Source organism: Taudactylus pleione, unplaced genomic scaffold, assembly GCF_031769625.1.
Source record: "Taudactylus pleione unplaced genomic scaffold, aTauple2 ptg001437l, whole genome shotgun sequence".
Lineage (NCBI taxonomy): Eukaryota > Metazoa > Chordata > Amphibia > Anura > Myobatrachidae > Taudactylus > Taudactylus pleione.
In genome coordinates this window covers 836,128-854,624 of record NW_028285836.1, presented here as the reverse complement: position 1 = coordinate 854,624, position 18,497 = coordinate 836,128, and the positions used below count along the sequence as shown (strand labels likewise).

Here is an 18,497-nt window from a genome sequence, read left to right as displayed (position 1 = left end):
AGACCAGTGGGAAGGTCCTTACCAGGTGTTGATGACGAGTACCACATCTTTGAAGGTAGCAGAAAAAGATACCTGGGTCCATTCCACTCACTGCAGAAAGGTCAACCACCTGAAGGAGGTACAAGGTGAAGTCGAGACAGACAACGTGGACCTGTCGATTGCGAGCCTGTTGCAGTAGAACTAAAGACTGCAGTGAAAACACCTGAGCCAGAGACACGTGCAGATTACTATTCCAGCAATGGAGTGGCGATCTGTTTCTGTTTCTTTTTCTTGTTCCAGGGTTCTACTCATTCTTATTTGTTTTGGGATTTCCTATTTCTGTGATGGAGGACAGATGATGGAGAGGGAGGCCGATAGTGATGTCGATAGAGTGGAGTCAGAGGAGAGAGCAATAGAATGATCAGCGCAACCTATGGTCAAACTCAGTTCAGGGATTGTTAAGATATCTGTTAGCCATGGAACTCAGAGACAGTGTGAGGGGCTATTGTCTGCGGAATATTGTATCTGTGAGTACTGTGGATCCCTAGTTGATGAGAAATGCATCCAATGATGCCAGTCCAAGAGTAATCTGTATTTGGGAGGGCATCCTTTAGAGGATTACCATTCCTTGGTGGGTAAGGTCTTAAACCAGACTGAATGTTGGCTGTGCACTCATGTGCCTCAGGGACAACATAATTTAGGATTAGTACAATTCCCATTAAATTTCTCTGAGGTCCTTGAATTACAGGGAGGGAGGTCCATAGACGGGAAGTATAAAATTACCAGGTCCCCAAGTTTAAAGCTGCGCCAATACTCTATAGATTGGTCTTTGCTGTATCTGAACATTTCATACATAGAAAGACTGGAGAATTGGGAAGCAGACTTATTGGATCAGACAATGGCTTGCCACACCAGTGGTGATGAACATCAGAGACAAGGACATAGGAACAAACCGAATGTGGTATCTATTGGAAAAGTTCCTATGGGTTATTGTAAAAATGTTATTCAGGCTGAAACATGTCTTGATCAGATGAGGACAATAAGCATATGTAGTTTTGTTAAAACTTCATGTGATATTGTGCAGGATCATAATATACCATATGTCCTCCCAGATAATGTATACTATGCTTGTGGAAGAAAAGCATATTCTTGGTTATCTCCGAATTCCAAGGGTTTATGTTTTATAGGTAAATTGGTACCAGAAATCATGACCCTTACACATGATGATATGATTGGTATCCATAAAACCGCACCACCTCCATACATACACATGCAGCTTGAACATTGTGACAAAAGAAATATGATCCCTGGTGAAGAACATGTAACCACACAGTTGATTAGTGAAATGACTGGCTTCCAAATTTTGGTAGCATTAGATCTCACCAGGATCACTCAGGGAGCTTTAAATTTTAGATACATCCAAGACCTGGCTAAATTAATAGACAACATCACCGAGATGTATGATGACACTTTCAGGTATACAGTTAAGGAGCTACAGGCTTATAAAAAGGAATTGGTAAAACATAGACCAGTGTTAAATTACCTGACAGCTATTACTGGTGGATATTGTGTGACTTTGGCCACAGAATTTGGTGTCAAGTGTTGCACGTACATCACCAATAATAATAGTGACCCCAAAGAGATGATTGACCAGAAAATGGATGAAATCCTACAATTGAAGTGGGAATTTTGGAAGGACCATAATACTTCCTTGTATGAGACTGAGGTAAAGGTAGAGAAATGGTTCTCGGGGTTAAACCCTTTCAAATGGTTCGCCAGTCTGGGAGAGTGGGTACAGGAGATGGTTGCTAGTATAGGTAAGCTCCTTATTCTTATACTTGTTGTCATTTTAGTAATTGGTTTTTGTGTCAGATGTGTTCTTACTTTGGTAAAATGTGGAAAATGTACCACCAAGGTAAACCGTGAAAATGAAATCATGATCATGAGTGGTGGTGGTATAGGTACTAAGGTTGATAAAGAACTACATTACAATCCTGAAATTGAATGCACCATCAGATAATAACATGTGACTAGGCTTGGTCATGTATAATAAAATGTATTGTAAATGTTCCATGAAACATCATAGATAACGTAGTCTCAATTCTCCCCCAAACTTCCTTTATAGGTTCGATGAGGTCCCACATCCTACCAATGGTCCCTTATAGATCCGCAGATGGCGTATAAGGGTTGTTTGACCATTCTTGAAATGCATTATTCACGGTTCAATGACCAAGTTGTGTCATACCGTTTAGAACATCGAATACTAATTTTTTATGCATGACTAAAAAGGTTAAGAATAGAATGTGATAGTCTTATGTTTGCTATGAAAGGGTGGACTGTCAAAGTCAAATAATTGGATATGACCGCTTACAATTACTATCTGATGATATAGTCATCTATGGTTGAATTACATGTTACTAGGATGCTACTTTGCGTCACGCAATCCAATGCGCACAAATGCGAATACACATATACTGATGCACATAACACACACACATATATATATATATATATATATATACATACATACACATAGACGCTCGTATGTATATTCATATACATACACGTAGATGCTCATATGCGTATTCACATACATACAGACACATATTTGCTATTTCAATACACAGATGCACATATGCGAATGCATACATATAAAATGGTTCTCACATTATAGATAATAATCAGAGTTATTAAAGGTATTTGTTAGCTAATAATTATGATGTGAGATGTACTTAAAAGAGATCTAAGGTTCAGAATACAGTGGACATGTCATGTATGGTATCATACTAAATCCCTGTTTATTTGCAGACATCCGTTGCTATCGGCAAAGATATTGTCACAAGCCGTGGCAGCGGCTTGTTTCCCACCGGCTCGGGACCTACACTGACTCAGAATCCGGTTCCACTGATTACCAAGCACCGGGGATGCTGCAGAGTGTGACACATACTCCATATGCTGCTGATTGGCTGCTCCTCCTATTTGTAGCTTCCAGATCCATTCCTCCTTATCAGTTATAGAGTTTCCTCCTACAGCTCAGTCTGGTTGTTCCAGCTATCCTCCGTGATTGTCAACACTTCAGCCGCTGCTTCTATTTACCACTCTCCGTCTCCCTCCAAGCTGCCTTCCAGGCTTCAGCAGGTAGCTCAATTATTCAAGACTGTTGTTCCACTCTGCTCTGATTGCTGTTAGCTTGCTGTCTATTTTCACCATCCACATACTGTGCTCAGTGTATGCAGGCCCAAGCCTTTGGGTCCATGCTTCCTCTGTATAATCAGCAGCTACAGCTTTCTCAGCCCTACTGTGTGTAATCAAACTGTACATTTACACCTGAACTATTCACCATCCACATGCTGTGCTCAGTGTATGCAGGCCCAAGCCTTTGGGTCCGTGCTTCCTCTGTACAATCAGCAGCTACAGTTTTCTCAGCCCTACTGTGTGTAATCAAACTGTACATTTACACCTGAGCTATTTTCAGCCTGTGTTATCCTGCCCTCCTGGCAGGCAACTCATCTAGCCAAGAAATCCTGCCCTCCTGGCAGGCAACTCATCTAGCCAAGAAATCCTGCCCTCCTGGCAGGCAACTCATCTAGCCAAGAAATCCTGCCCTCCTGGCAGGCAACTCATCTAGCCAAGTTATCCTGCCCTCCTGGCAGGCAACTCATCTAGCCAAGAAATCCTGCTCTCCTGGCAGGCAACTCATCTAGCCAAGAAATCCTGCCTTCCTGGCAGGCAACTCATCTAGCCAAGAAATCCTGCCTTCCTGGCAGGCAACTCATCTAGCCAAGAAATCCTGCCCTCCTGGCAGGCAACTCATCTAGCCAAGAAATCCTGCCCTCCTGGCAGGCAACTCATCTAGCCAAGTAATCCTGCCCTCCTGGCAGGCAACTCATCTAGCCAAGAAATCCTGCCCTCCTGGCAGGCAACTCATCTAACCAAGTTATCCTGCCCTCCTCACAGGCTACTCTACAAACCAAGTTTTCCTGCCTTATCTGGTAAGGCACTTTTCCATAACATTATAACAGGCCAACTTTGTATTTAAGTCTGTGCATTCTGTGTCCTTCATTATGGAGCAGGCTCAAAATCCTGCACAAATCCTTGTCGCACAGATCCAAGTGCTTACCCAAAAAGTTCAGGAGCTCTCTATAAGATTTGAGGATGTTCGGGCATCCACTCCTGGAGCTGTTCCCAAGGAACCTAAAATGAATCTCCCTGATAGGTTTTCTGGAGACTGTACTCAGTTCCTGAACTTCCGTGAGAGTTGTAAACTCTATTTTAGTCTCCGACCTTTATCTTCTGGATCCGAGACTCAGCGGGTACGCTCTTACAAGGAGATCCACAGACTTGGTCATTTAGTCTCGCTTCAACACATTCTGCGCTTTTATCAGTAGATGCCTTTTTTAATGCTCTTGGATTATTATATGCAGATCCTGACCGTAGTTCTTTGGCCGAATCCAAGCTGCAGGCTCTTTGGCAGGGAAAGAATCCCGCGAGGATTATTCCTCAGAGTTTCGGAGATGGGCAGTAGATTCAGGATGGAACGATACGGCATTGCGTAGCCAATTCTGCTTCGGTCTTTCGGATGCCATCAAGGACACTTTGGTCCAACATCCATCACCTGAGTCCCTTGATGACTTAATCTCTTCAGCCATCCATATTGACCATCGCCTCTGAGAACGCAAATGAGTATGCAGTCTTTCTGTACAGTAGCCTCAGTCACCTTCCTGGCTGCTGGCGGAGGACTCTGAGTAACCCATGCAACTGGGAGCTTTCCGGCTATTGCCCAGGGAGAGACAAAGACGACGATCTCAAGGCCTCTGCCTATATTGTGGAGCTAGAGGTCATCCTCTGAAAGCTTGCCCACATAGGCCATTAAAAGATCGGGTCTGAATGTAAAAGAGGAGTTACATTTAGGCCTGGCATCTGTTTAGTCAAAAAATTTGTTGCTAGTTCCTGCAGTGGTACATCTGTCGCAATCCGTCCATTCCGTATCAGTTGTTGTGGACAGCGGTGCTGCTGGGAACTTCATGGACTTATCATTTTTTCATTCCTTAGGTTTAGCTGCAGTTCCTTTACCTCAAGAGGTTCCTATTTGTGGACTAGATGGTGGTCTGGTGGCTAATGGTCTTATCAAATTCAAGACACCACCTCTTCGTCTCTCAGTTGGAATTTTGCATTCGGAGATGATTTCTTTTTTGCTACTCCAGTGTCCTTTTGCTCCCATCATTTTGGGGTTTCCATGGTTAATGACCTAGAATCCCATCATTGATTGGATTATGGGGGATATTGTCAAATGGAGTCCAGCATGTCAAAATTGCTGTTTATCTACACCCATCCGGACGGCTATCTCTGCTGTCTCAGAGTCTCTTCCAGGACTTCCTGCTCAATACCATCTTTTTGCAGATGTTTTTTCTAAATCAAAGGCCAATTCTCTACCACCTCATCGTCCATGTGATTGCGCCATACAGCTGTTACCAGGAGCCAAGTTACCCAAGGGTCGTCTCTATTCTCTTTCTATACCTGAGAATAAGGCCATGGAGGAGTATATTGTGGATGCCTTGGCTAAAGGATTCATCCGTCCTTCTAAATCTCCGGTTGGGGCTGGTTACTTCTTCGTCCAGAAGAAGGATGGGTCATTACGTCCTTGCATTGACTTTAGGGCATTGAACAAAAATCACCATCAAAAACTCGTACCCTTTGCCCTTGATCTCGGTACTTTTTGATCAGCTCCGGCAAGCTTCCATTTTTTCCAAGATTGATCTCCGTGGAGCTTATAATTTGATCTGGATCAAGACCGGAGATTAATGGAAAACGGCGTTCAATACGCATACGGGGCACTATGAAAATTTAGTCATGCCGTTTGGATTGGCTAATGCTCCAGCAGTGTTTCAAGACTTTATCAACTATGTAATCCGGGAGTTTCTTGGCATTTTTGTGGTTGTTAATCTCGATGACATCCTCATTTACTCTCACTCATGCACCAGCATGTCCAGCATGTCAGTCAGGTCCTATCTAAATTGAGAGAGAATTCGTTATTTGCCAAGTTGGAGAAGTGTGAGTTTCATGTGGAGAAAGTATCTTTTCTTGGATATATTATTTCTCCTCATGGCTTCTCCATGGATCCTGGAAAGGTTAAAGCAGTATTGGACTGGGTTCAGCCTACTACATTAAAAGGCATTCAACGTTTCCTTGGTTTTTCCAATTACTATCTGAGATTTATTGGCTCGTTTCCTCCATTGTTGCCCCCATAGTAGAGTTAACCAAGAAAGGTGCAGATGCTTCTAACTGGCCTAGTCAGGCAGTTCGGGCCTTTGAACATCTCAAACTTGCTTTCACTAGTGCCCCTGTTCTCAAACATCCGGATCCAGATCTGCCTTTTGTGGTTGAGGTGGACGCCTCTGAGATTGGGGCAGGAGCTATTCTCTCTCAGAATAATCCGTTGGATGGCAAACTCCATCCATGTGCATTTTTTTCACGTAAATTTTCTTAAGCCGAGTGTAATTATGATGTTGGGAACATTGCCATTAAGTTAGCTTTTGAGGATTGGAGACATTGGCTTGAAGGAGCCAAACACCGGATCTCTGTCCTCATCGACCACAAAAATTTGGCATACATTGAATCGGCCAAGAGGCTTAACTCCAGTATGATGGGCACTATTTTTTACCAGATTTAATTTTCTCATTTCTTTTCGACCCAGATCTACTAACATCAAGGCTGATGCATTGTCCAGGAGTTTCACTCCTGTCCAACAGGATACTGTGATCAAAGAATCCATCATTCCCAGATCTTGTATCCAGGTGGCTTTATCTCGAAATTTGGATGAGGATCTGTCTGTGTTTCAAAAGGATTCGCCTCCTGGTAGACCGTCCAATCGCCTGTTTGTTCCTGTAAATTTGGGAAAAGCTGTCCTACAGGACTTCCATGTGAGACGGGCTTTCGGACATCCAGGCATCAATAAGACCATTGAATTAATGTCTCGTGCGGTTTGGTGTCCGTCTTTGGCTTTGGACTTTCGGGAGCTTATTTTGGCATGTGAGGTTTGTGCTCGTAACAAGACTCCTCGTACCCCACTATCAGGATTACTGCTTCCTCTTTCCACACCAAAAAGACCCTGGACACACATTGCGATGGACTTCATTGTGGACCTTCCTCGCTCTGCTGGCTGTTATTTGGACTATCGTGGACCGCTTTAGCAAAATGACGCACTTTATTCCTCTACCCAAATTGCCATCTGCCAAAGAACTATCTGTCCTCTTCTTGGAACATATTTTTAGTTTGCATGGTCTTCCCTGTGACATTGTTTCCGACCGTGGGTTTGCATGGTTTTGGAGATGTTTCTGCACTGCACTGGGTATCAGTGTCAGCCTGTCTTAAAGATATCACCCACAGTCTAATGGGCAGATAGAACATGCTAATCAAACCCTGGAGCAATATTTACGGTGTTACGTCTCAAAATTCCAGAATGATTGGGTGTCTAGCTGTGCGCATGTGCGTAGGAGCTCTACAGATGCAAAATATTGTCGGTCGTAGGGCTTCCAAAACGGAAGTGGCTTGCGAAAGTTAATTGACAGGAAAGTCCGTTTGTGGGTGTATACGGGGGTGGTGGTCTGCAAACGGAGGCGTGCTTCAGCGTTTCCAGGCATTTTAGGGGAGTGCATAAATTATCTGCTTCGTACGACCATGAATTGTGGATGCATGACAACGTCACTCTACGAACATGATGATCATCCAGGCTAAGGTAGGCAAGAAGCGTCCGTAAGCCACAACAGAACAATCATTAATCCGATGTTACTTGTGATGTTTCTAATTGGAACCACACAAACCAAGCAGCTAAGATTGGTGCATTGTAACTATTAACACTGCTAATTACCTTGTAAATGATTTCACTTGCGTGTGCATTAGGGAATTCGTAACACAACTGTTTATTTGTGCTTTTTAAACTTTTTTGGGGGGGGCATTTTTTAAAACATATAGCATTGTGTTTTGCGTAGCAGCCTTTTCAGATACCATACTTTTTAAACCATGTATACATTGATATAGTTAAATTTAGACATTTTGTTAATAAAATTTTTTATTTTTAGGAAATTAGCCTTTAATCACAATTTTAGTTACAATTGTTAGGCAACATTTGCCTATAAATAAAAATACAAAAAAAAAAACACAATTCTAAAATTAAAATAAAAAAAAAAGAGCTTGAGACATTGGTGACAAGAAATATGGGGACTGGACAAGAGGTGAGGGAGGAGATATCCAGGGCTACTTGCGTCGTTTGGGCCGGCTCAGAGGAAGAGGTAAGCTACGGACAGCCAACTGGCGTGTAACCCGCCGACTGGCCTGGCCAGAGGTAGATGGTATTTCCTCAGGCCTAGGCATAGGGCTCTCCATACTTCCCGGGGTGGCTGTTGGGCTGCCAGAGGTGGTGGTCCTGGGAGGAAGGGAGTCTCGCTCCATCATGGCAGGTGGGTTTGCCTGCTCCTGGGTATTGGCCCAACAATCTATGGCCCTAGCAATGGTCTCCAGGGCCACCGCCACCCTCACCAGAGTGGTCTCCATCCTCAGAAGAACACATCTGTTCTCCTGAGTTTGGGAGACCAACCTGGTGAGGAGAGGCACTGCTCGTTCCGATGGTTGCCCTGGAGTAGACTCCACAGGGTCCCCAGATGGAGTACTTGGATCTTCCCCTGCAGAGTCTCCATCTGTGCTGGACCCAGACCTGACCTCAGGAGCAGGCACTACCTCCTTTGAGTCTGGAAAAAAAAAAACCATTTGTATTTTTTATAAACAAAAAACGCATACACATACTTTTTTGTGTCCAAAAAATATTTACATTCTTGCACATGTGGAGCGTTGAAGTTGGCCATGTCAGTGTCCATAGTGGACACACCGACTATCTCCTCTTCCATCACACATCCCTGAGTCAACATCTCCAACCTCATCAAGCTCAGCTCCTCAGGGATGGGACCACCACCTGTCCCGCAGCATGGTCCACCCTACTCTGTAGCTTCCTCTTCAGCTGGTATTTGAAATCAGTCCATCTGACAATGTGATTTGGCATTTTTTAAGGGTTAGTTTATTTAATTAAGATCTCGCTTTTGACTTCAGTACACTGACAATATCATTTTGTTACCTTTTTTGACGACTTTCATGGTTCTGTGGGTTGTCCCCACAGCATTAACAGCCCTGGATATCTCCTCCCAAATCCTGTCTTTGGCTCCAGCCCCCATATTACAACCCCAAGGTTATCCATTGTCATGGTCACCAATGTCTCAAGCTCTAGCTTTGAAAATGGTGGATTTCTGGGCCTTTGCCTGCTTGGCCCCACCTCCTCCTCCTCTGGTGGTGGTAGTGGATTTCCAGCACCTACAATATTTTTTAATTTTGTTAATTTAAAAAATGCATTTGTGGAAGATATGAAATGTTATTGTGTTTTTTTAAAAATGTGTTTAACACTTACCTGCCTCATTTGTCCTCTGCTCACCATGCTCCTCACTTGCCATTTTCAAAACTTGTGAGAAAGCATGAAGAATAGTGCTTTTGATGACTATTTTATAGATGCGAGCGCATCCCTGGATTGGTTACCCGTACATCCCTATTTGCCTACGTACAATGCACAGCTTGGCTGCATTCCATAATCACTGCGTGGGTTGTCCGAGATGTGAGTGCATCCCTGGATTGGTTACCCGTGCATCCCTATTTGCCTATGTACAATGCACACCTTGCCTGCATTACTCAATCATTGTGGTTTTTTTGGCCTTATTTAAGGCAAAGCCAAATGTTCCCTTACTTGTGGGTTGTAGTTGGAGTGATTTGTGGTGCAGGAAGGGATTGCTAGTGTTTACAGTGTTTGGAGTTGTTTGAGTGGTGCTTGTGTGTGTTGTTTGAGTGGTGCTTGAGTGTGTTGTTTGAGTGGAGCTTGTGTGTGTTGTTTGAGTGGTGCTTTTTTTTTTTACTTTTTTTTTTGGGTGGTGGGTTTTTTATTTGTTTTTTTGGGGTTCCATTCTTTTTTTTTTGGGTGGGGGGTGGGTTATTTTTTATTTTTTGTTTGGCCATAAATTTAACAAACCCGGTTACTTTGTGTGTTTGGGTGTACGTGTTTTTGGAGGAACAAAATAACAATGTTCTTTGCAGACTCCCGTAAGTGTGCCAGCCTACTGCAAGCTTTTTTTTTATGTTTTGGAATTAAAAAAAAAAAAAAGGACAGAGTGTTAGGGACCTGCTCAATGAGGTGACCTTGACGCTGGTGGGCAGGCCCGTATCAGTGGCCATTGATATGCAAACTACCTCTGAAATTCTATATTATAAATTTAAATGTATACAGTAATGATCGCATAGTGCATTTGCACCTCTGTTTTTTGTATATGTCACTTTGAAATCTCAGCATGATGGCACCTTTCATTACTATTAGGGTGTGCAGTCTAGAGCCCCTCCGTATACCCCATATTGTGTATTTATACACACATCCGAAGTCTGAGATTGCTCCAATCTAGATTTGCACCCCTCCCCCACCCCCTCATATGTTTTTAAGCAGGGACCTAGCATTTGACTGCACAAGGCAACAGGCATAATTACAAGTAAGTCCTATTTATATTGTTAGTATCAGTTTATTTGGGGTGAGCGTTTGGGTGTGGGGCCCCCTGAGCTGTTCTGGCTGGACCTCTCCAGGGCATCACCATCTAATACATATAGTCACTTTGTATATCACTTTCATGTTTGTTTAATATTTATGTATTTTTTCACACACATTCTACCCTTATCATTATTATAACACTTGTTAATTACTTTTCACACCTGATACTTTAACACTTCACTGTCACCCTTTTTTTTGTGTGATGCCCTGGGGAGGTCTTTGGCTGAGCTGACTTTTGGGGTGCCCTGTGTCCCATATGTGAACCCCAGAGTGTTAGGGACCTGCTCAATGAGGTGACCTTGACGCTGGTGGGCAGGCCCGTATCAGTGGCCATTGATATGCAAACTACCTCTGAAATTCTATATTATAAATTTAAATGTATACAGTAATGATCGCATAGTGCATCTGCAATTCTGTTTTTTGTATATGTCAAACAATTATTGTCATGTTCTATTGTTTTGTTTTAGGTGTTTAACAGTCCAGTTTGTACTGGATTCAGGTAAGTGTCTATTTTTAAAAACCTAAAAGTTTGTTGTATTTAATAATGAAGTGTTTTATGCTGTCTTTTTTACATTTAATAATGCATTTGTGGTTTTTATTGATAAAACAATAATTATGTTTTGAATTTTTAATATTGCCCAATTTCAAAGTTAAGGATTGTTTTAACAATAATAGTAGTAATAGACGTGTTTTTTTTTCTAAATATTATTTTCTTTTTCTTCCATAAAATAAAAACCTGTACACAAACAACACCTGTAGGGGTTCCCGAAGATGGCACAGCCCGACCCTGTAAGAATATGTACCATTATTACTAAGCTAAGTATTTTTAGAAAAATATTGAAAATTCTTTCTCAACAACACTTTTTTTTTTAAATTCTAACTTTACAGAGCGATGTGGGCCAGTTAATAGTGGCCATGTTGCCCCCCACCAACCTTCCTCCTGGGCGTAGGCATAGGAGGCGTGCAAGGGCCAAGATATATAGAACACGTGTCACCTTTTTTGGAATGCCTGATGATGTGGTTGTAACCACTTATCACCTGCCTCCAAATATTATCCTAGACACGCTTTCAATAATAAAGAATGATCTAGAAAGTCAGATTAACATTCCTACAGCAATAACACCACTTACACAGTTACATTTCTGTGCCTCAGGGTCCTTCCAAACCACTGTGGGGCTGGTGGGTGGCCTCTCCCAGCCCTCATTTTTACGGATCCTGAGGCGTGTGCTAGATGCATTCTTCAATCATATAGCACATTTTATTAGTATGCCTTTGGATACGGAAGCCCTTGATGTGGTAAAGCAAAAGTTTTTTTAGATTGCAGGCTTTCCACACGTCATAGGGGTAGTGGATGGCACTCACATAGCATTTCAGCCCCCTGCATGCAGGGAACAAATCTATAGGAATCATAGACATTTCCATTCGCTAAATGTATAGGTGCTATGTGATGCCTCCCTCCAGATCCTCTCCCTGAATGCCAAATTTCCAGGCTGCAGCCATAATGCGTACGTGATCCAGCATTCAGGGATTTGGCCAAAATTAAGCACACTGCAAGCTGGTGACGCATGGCTTCTTGGTAAGTATAAATCCAGTATGTAGCTATAGTAATAGTGTAAACATGTTTTCATTGACAATTTATGGATCTTTTGTTGTCCCATTTCCATCAGGTGACAGTGGATAACCTTGCACGCCCTGGCTGCTGTCTCCTTATTTGAATCCCACACCAGGGCCACAAACTTAATATAATGCCGCGTTTACTGCCACCAGGCAGGAGGTGGAGCGCTGTATTGGCCTTTTAAAGGGCCGGTTCTGGTGTCTCCATCACTCTGGTGGTGCACTCATGTACTCGCCGGATATGGTTTCTCGCATTGTGGTCCTGTGTGGGATTTTATACAACATTGCAATAAGGAGTTTAGTACCCATGCAGCCAGAGGATGCCTTGCCAGAGGATGGCCCCCAGGAGGAAGGTGTTGTGATGCTGTCGGGGGGGCCAGACGCGATTCTATGGTTTCAAGATTTTTTACTTAATTATTTTTAACTTTATTTTTAATTTTACACTTAGAGCAAATGTATTTTAAGGTGAACCTAATTGTTTTTTTTTTTTCTCAAAAATCACAACACTTTCCAAAACTGAAAAAGTAATGGAACCCATTGGCAATACCCTGTACTGTTTTTGGACAACTAACATAATTTTTCCGGAAATACCACTACATGTTTAGTTAATTGTGATTATTTTTTTTTATGTTGCCTGTTAGAAAATAAATATTATGTTTGAGTTTTGCTTTTGTTGTTTATGTCTGACTAAGCAAGATATTTTATTTTAGAAAAACCTGAGGCCAATTTTTTTGTGTGATTCTGTGATGAAATGCTTTTTACAATTAAAAGCATGTTGGCAACATGTTTGTTATTTAATAAATGTTTTACCAAAAAAAAAGGTTGGTGTAAATGTATTTTGAAACCCATTTTGAGGTGGATAATGTAGGGCAACCCCAAACAAAAAAACAAAAAAAACATTACTGCAAATGTTCTTAAGGTTAAAATAAACATTGTTGTATTAGTTACACTATGGAAAGGCACCCAGGTTTGTTCACAAAGTATTTGAAATGCAGAATTACACCATTTAATTTTTATGAAAAAAAAGGACAAATGTTTTTTAGAACAAAAACTTTACTGGAAATGTAAACATTTTTAAATATAAAAAGGGAAAAAAAAACTAAAAACGCTGCCGACTCCCCATAATCCGCTGTAGGCAGCAGTAGGCCTCCAATAGATGACCACTTGTTCGAGTTAGCTCCTCACGTATTCCAACAAGTATGTTGGTTAGATCTGTGGACAGAAAAATTTATTTGTAGGTTAAAAAAATCTGAAAAATTACCCACATTTTAACATTAAACATTATTCAATGTCCCAAACAGTGGTTAGACACAATGATGTTAGGGTGTATTCTAAAGTTTACTCCACACAACATTATTATGTTGAAACTTTTATGGTGTAAAAACACTTTGAAACCCTAACTATGTGGCATAATCAAAAATACCCTAGGAAGATTTATAAACAACTGGGAGGTGTATTCTTAAGTCATGATGGCCATATCCTTAAAACACACTGCACATATTCACTTCTAGAATGTTCTTGATAATCCAAAACTACAATGTGTTTGTTTGCTATGGCTAACATCACTTTTCCTAATGAAGTTACATTTTAGAACATTTTAAACACAGTGTACACAACATTAACAAGGTTAGTCTGGTTCCTATCACCGTCCCAAGTTCTGTGACATGTTTTATTAAAATCAAAAATACTAATCAAAATGTAATCAATTTTTACACCAAAAAAAGCATTTTGAAAACCCCAAAAGGCATACATTTTTGGGCACCCCAAAAAAAAAGGGCTCAGGCACAAAACATAACCACAAAATATTGAGTAACAGGATTACTGCGCAATGATTATGACACCCATACTGTAAAAATGAAAACAAACACACAGCCAAAATATAAAAAAAAAAACATGTATACCAACAACACTCAAAAAAAATAAAAAAACATAATATTAAAAAACACATACCATCAGAGCGTGGCAAGGAAGCAGCCGATGGAGATGGTGCTGGAGATGGCGAGAAAGATGGAGTTGGTGGAATGGTGGGAGGGGAAATGGACTGTAAAAAATCCAAGGGAGGGGATATTTGGGTTAGGACTCGGGCACGGGAGTGGTGATTTGGGATGAGTGGTCAGGGGAGGGAGGAATATTAGGGGAGTTTTGGAAGAGGTAGGGAGGGTTACTGGGGGAGTATGGTGGTGGGGAGGGAGGGCTGGGTTGAGCAGATGGAGAAGGTGAGGGGGAGGGCTGCAGGTTGGGACCTGCATTGCGGCCAAATCTGCGGGCCCTTCTCTGTCTCCGCTGTGTTTCTAAAATTTAAAGATATAAAAAAAATCTAAGTTTAGTTTTCACTTTCAGCTACACAATAGAAGTACACTTTACACATTCAGGACAATAGGGACAACATACAGGAGGGTTTGTTTACATTTAATAAAATAATTGGAAAAGGAACAGACATTTTTAACAGTCCACTAATTTTAACAATTATACAAACGCATACTTACATCTGTGTAATCGCGCCCGCAAATTAGCCAAAAGGACTGGCGACCAGCGGTGCAAATCGGACCACCGCCTGTCTAGTTGCGCTATATTGTGCCGAAATCCCGCACGGCGAAGGGCTCTCCTCACCTCCGCATAGGCCGCAAGCTTTAAGCTGTTGGAAATGGGAGGCTGGGTGTTTGTAAGCCGCCTGTCCAAAATATTGACCAGGATCGATAATTCCCGACGGGTAAAGGCCACGGCTCTCATGATGGAAATAGCCAATTTTACAGAAAACATGAAATATACATGGGGTAAAATAAAGATGATTGGCTAAAATATTTAATCAGTTTCCTAAAAATAAAACACTATTGGACAATCCTTTAATCATGTGACCCTAAAAATAAGGTCAGATTTGATTGGATAAAACACGCAGTGTGCAATTGCAAACATAAGAGTGCAAATGATCCTAATGCAAAATGCACATGCATTTTTAAAGTTAACACAATTACCAAAAGTACATTCACAGATAATAAACATTACTTTGTTTTTGAATTTTTTTAAAAAAAACGAGAATGGGGGAAACCCACACAAAAAAACCAATAAAGTTTATTGACATTAAAAAAACTGAATAAAAAAACAGCAAGAGTTAAACACTCTTAATTAGATAATTGACAACAAGCTAATAACAAGCTGTTCGATAGTCCATGTAAACATGACATGTGACCATCAATACAACACATACGGCCGCAACCATCACAACATAATTAGCATACAGCGACTGACAGCGCCTGACTATGACTGTCTCGTTCGTTCAATCAGATCAGTCGGTAGCTAGAGGAGGTGCAGTGCAAACGAATGGGCGTCACTTTGTTTACGATCGAACAGCCGTACGATCGCTTCTGTTTATGATTTTGCGGCCGTAGCCCGTACGACCGTGCGGCCGCTACGACCGACTCTGAATGAGGTCCTTAGTGTGGCTGTCCACTAGAAATATCAAACTCCGGCAACCCTCTCACAAATTGGGTAATCGGTTTATTGGTCCTTTCCGGATCATTTCTCAAGTTAACCCAGTTGCTTTCAAACTCCAACTACCAAATTTGTTAAAGATTAACAACACTTTTCATGCCTCTTTATTAAAGCCAGTCCTTAAGTCAGATAGATGTGGGGACTGGAGTTCTTTCAGGCCTGCTCCGGTGGTGGTCCACGGTCAACAGGAGTTTGTGGTTGAGAAAGTGCTGGATTCTAGAATATCTAGAGGTCGGTTGCAGTTTCTGGTCCATTGGAAGGGCTATGGTCTGGAAAAACATTCCTGGATTCCAGAAGATGCCTTACATGCTCCCAGGTTGAAGAGGATGTTTTTTCAGGAATTTCCCTTTAAACCAAGCTCTGGGGGTTCTTCAACCCCACGTCCAGGGGGGGGTACTGTCACAAGCCATGACAGCTGCTTGTTTCCCACCGGCTCGGGACCTACACTGACTCAGAATCCGGTTCTGCTGATTACCAAGCACCGGGGGTGCTGCAGAGAGTGACTCATACTCCATATGCTGCTGATTGGCTGCTCCTCCTATTTGTAGCTTCCAGATTCATTCCCCCCTCGCCAGTTATAGAGTTTCCTCCTACAGCTCGGTCTGGCTGTTTCAGCTATCCTCCATGATTTTACCACTCTCTGTCTCCCTCCACGCTGCCTTCCAGGCTTCAGCAGGTAGCTCAATTATTCAAGACTGTTGTTCCACTCTGCTCTGATTGCTGTTAGCTTGCTGTCTGTTTTCACCATCCACATGCTGTGCTCAGTGTATGCAGGCCCAAGCCTTTGGGTCTGTGCTTCCTCTGTATAATCAGCAGCTACAGTTTTCTCAGCCCTACTGTGTGTAATCAAACTGTACATTTACACCTGAACTATTTTCAGCCTGTGTTATCCTGCCCTCCTGGCAGGCAACTCATCTAGCCAAGAAATCCTGCCCTCCTGGCAGGCAACTCATCTAACCAAGTTATCCTGCCCTCCTCACAGGCTGCTCTACAAACCAAGTTTTCCTTGCCTTATCTGGTGAGACACTTTTCCATAGCAGATATCGCATCATGCGTCCGCTAGTTATGGATGATAGGGAGTTATTGAATAGAATGTTTTTACTTGTATTCAGTGTTGTAGCCAGTATTAACCTTTTCTTCAGCGGGAAGCTACACAATGTGACTGTTGGAAGAATGAGCCATACCCCTGATGACACCGTATGAACTGACCAATGACCAGATTGACCAGAAGCAAGAACCAATGAGAACCTGTCAATTTGTCCCTTTGTTAATTCTGAAACCTGTAAGGTATATAGGCTGCGTCCCGATCTCAGTGTACACATCTTCTTGCGATCACAGTCTTCTGGATTGATGACTGTATACTGGGCCCAGTGCGCATGCATATGTATCGGGCTGTACTATTTTAATTGCTTTTTACTCTAATTGTTAAATCTTACATCGTGTTATCCCTTTTACATAAATAACTTTTTGTGCTTTGGAACCACACAATTGGACTGGAAAGCAATTCTTTCTTAAGCGACTTGCAGCACTAAATAGCGACTTATAGGAATCAATACAGGCTAGGGAAAGAAAAGAGGTGGGAAGACATTATTTCTAAGAAATAAACTGAAATTGGCACTGAATACAGTAAGCTATGAGTTGTTTGTGAAACGAGCGAGTCAGTACAAATATTAGCAAGTGTAAATTCTTATAGTGAGCAAACAGAAGCCAATGAAGATTGTCCAGGTGATGCAGACAGCAGTTGCTTGTAGTGTAGATATTGTGAACTTACATTTCTTGATTATACTTTGTCCATATGTTCTTGCTAAAGAATGGTTTAAGGTTAGAGTAGTCTATAGTGTCAGACCCCTTCTGTGTGTCTCTAGTCTATAGTGTCAGCCCCCCTCTGTGTCTCTAGTCTATAGTGTCAGCCCCCCTCTGTGTGTCTCTAGTCTATAGTGTCAGCCCCCCTCTGTGTGTCTCTAGTCTACAGTGTCAGCCCCCCTCTGTGTGTCTCTAGTCTAGTGTCAGACCCCCTGTGTCTCTAGTCTATAGTGTCAGCCCTCCCCTGTGTGTCTCTAGTCTATAGTGTCAGCCCCCCTCTGTGTATCTCTAGTCTATAGTGTCAGCCACCACCTCTGTGTATCTCTAGTCTATAGTGTCAGCCCCCCATCTGTGGGTGTCTAGTCTATAGTGTCAGCCCCCCCTACGTGTTTCTGGTCTTTAGTGTCAGCCCCACTCTGTGTCTCTTGTCTCTAGTATCGGCCCCCCCACCTCTGTGTCTCTAGTCTATAGTGTCAGCCCTGCTCCTTTGTGTGTCTCTAGTCTATAGTGTCAGCACTCCCCCTCTGTGTGTCTCTAATCTATAGTGTCAGCCCCCCTCTGTGTGTCTCTAGTCTATAGTGCCAGCCCCCCTCTGTATGTCTCTAGTCTATAGTGTCAGCCCCCTGTCTGTGTTTCTAGTCTATAGTGCCAGCCCCCCCCCTCTGTGTGTCTCTAGTCTATAGTGTCAGCCCCTCTGTGTGGCACAAGTCTAGTGTGTCAGCCCCCCCCTCTGTGTTTCTAGTCCATGGTGACAGCCCCCCCAATGTGTATCTCTAGTGTGTCTCTAGTTTATAGTGTCAGCCCCCCGTGTGTCTCTAGTTTGTGGTATCAGCCCTCCATCTGTGTCTCTAGTCTATAGTGTCAGCCCCCCCTCTGTGTCTCTAGTCTATAGTGTCAGCCCTGCCCCACTGTGTCTCTCTCTAGTCTATAGTATCAGCCCCACCTGTGTGTCTCTAGTCTGTAGTGTCAGCCCCCCCTCTGTGTGTCT

The 18,497-nt window shown here is 42.5% G+C and overlaps 1 pseudogene; it reads left to right on the top strand.

Moving 5' to 3' along the window:
• The first annotated feature begins 334 nt into the window (after nucleotides 1-334).
• On the top strand, nucleotides 335-4,535 carry LOC148442609 (uncharacterized; annotated as a pseudogene).
• The last annotated feature ends 13,962 nt before the right edge of the window (nucleotides 4,536-18,497 follow it).